This window comes from Austrofundulus limnaeus, unplaced genomic scaffold, assembly GCF_001266775.1.
Source record: "Austrofundulus limnaeus strain Quisiro unplaced genomic scaffold, Austrofundulus_limnaeus-1.0 Scaffold52, whole genome shotgun sequence".
In the NCBI taxonomy this organism is placed as follows: domain Eukaryota; kingdom Metazoa; phylum Chordata; class Actinopteri; order Cyprinodontiformes; family Rivulidae; genus Austrofundulus; species Austrofundulus limnaeus.
Window position 1 is genome coordinate 827,441 of NW_013952454.1, and position 1,958 is coordinate 829,398.

Sequence of the window (1,958 nt, forward strand, 5' to 3'; positions counted from 1 at the left end):
ATATATATATATATATATATATATACATATACATACACTCAGTATATCTCTGCCACGGCCATCTTCATGCTCTAACAACAAACGTGTTTTGCTGGAGTGTGATGTGATTTGTGTCATGTGCAGGCATGATGAATCACATAAAAACCAATAGGATGTCAGAATGATATTTTATTTATACTTCTTATCCAACCAGAAATAATTTCAATCTGAGAGGTGCCATATATATGGATTTTTTTTAACAAGAAGCAGCCAGAATGAAAATTGAAATTGGAATAAATGACACTATTTTTAAAATGTAAGGGGTAGAAAGTACAGATAATTGCTTGCAAATGTAAGGAATAGAAATAAAATGTCAGCAGAAAAATAATTACTCTAATAAAACCAACACTTCTATTTAAATAACAGTTACTTTTCACGTTTGTAAAGGAGTGTAGATAGTATTCTTTAAAATGGATTAAATTATTATAACAGATATTGTTACTATGTCCTCGTACCAGTGTTTATTACGAAAAGGGGCACAGGTCTGTTGGTATTTTGTGGGTTAAAAACAGAAAAGTTTGGGAGCCATTGCACTAATGTACTTCCACGGCACATGCGCACAACAGCGCCCTCGTGTGGCCTTTTTAAGGAACGTTAGCTCCGGTTCTCTGGAGTCATTCGTTGACTTTTAAAATTAATTCAGGCGCATTTTTGCTGAACATTTCTGTGTTAATGAAGATTATTACTTGATGACCCCTCTGAAAGCCTGGCAGCGGGGCTGAAGCACCCACCTTCCTCCTCCTCCTCCCTCCGGGTTGATTCACCTGGGGGAAAACACACACACCTCCACGCGCAGGAATGAGGAAGGGGTGGTTTTGTTTCGGAGTCGACAATATGTGTTCGCCGGTAAAATTAACTTTAAATGAGGTTTTCTTCTGAGCAGAACACCCCCTTACCTCCTCCACCCCTCACTTAGTTTATTTTATGCTTCGTCATGGTTGCTGCGTCACCGCCTCCCTGTGTGTTTTTTGGAAGCTGCCAAAAAACCTGGTCGATAGTTTCCAACTAGAGTCGAAGACAGAACTGTATGATGCATGAAAAGCGAGGCGATGAGGAGACCCCCAGCCCCCCACAGAGGAGCCACCTGTCTGCTCAGGTATGACCGGGTAGCTGCTGCTGAAGCTCTGCTGTCGGTTTGTTTTTAGCTGCTCGCTCAGGACTTCACAGCGGGATTAAACACGTCCAGGTCAGAGATTATTGTAGTTCCAGCCCATATTAGAAACCCCAGCAGGCTTACTGACCAATTTAAATTAAAACTGAGCAGGAAAAAAAAAGTGTCTGCTGCTAGAAGTGACCTAAAATGTCTTATTAATCTGATAACATGAGTAGAAATAAAAAGTGTTGAGTATTTGTACTTATTAATGTTCTTCGTTTTAATTTTACATTTATTTAGCTCACATTAAACTGAACCTCCTTTCGATMAAATTAACATAAATATAACAAAATGTGTCCCATTTCTAAAATAAAGTGTTATTTTTACAGAGTAAGTGCAAATACTTTGTTACTGTACTCAAGTAGAAATTTTGGTTATCTGTACTTTACTTGAGTAATTACTTTTCAGCCTACTTTTTACTTTTACTCCTTACATTTTGCACAGTTATCTGTACTTTCTACTCTTTACATTTATAAAAAGATAAGAAGTAGAAAGTAATTTCTCCTATTTKGTTTCAGCTTGTTTGTGTTTAAAAAATACTATCCTGATAAACTGTGTCTCCTGGACAGAGTGAATTTAATTGTGGTTGGATGAGAAGTATAAATATATACATTCTGACTCTGTATTATTTTTTACGCAATCCATCACAGCCGCATGTTTTTAGAAAAACATTTTTTTTAGTATCACCTCCCAATAAATGTATTTTGGAAAATCTAACAGCTCATTTTTACTTAATACTTTTACTTTTAATACTTAAGTATATTTT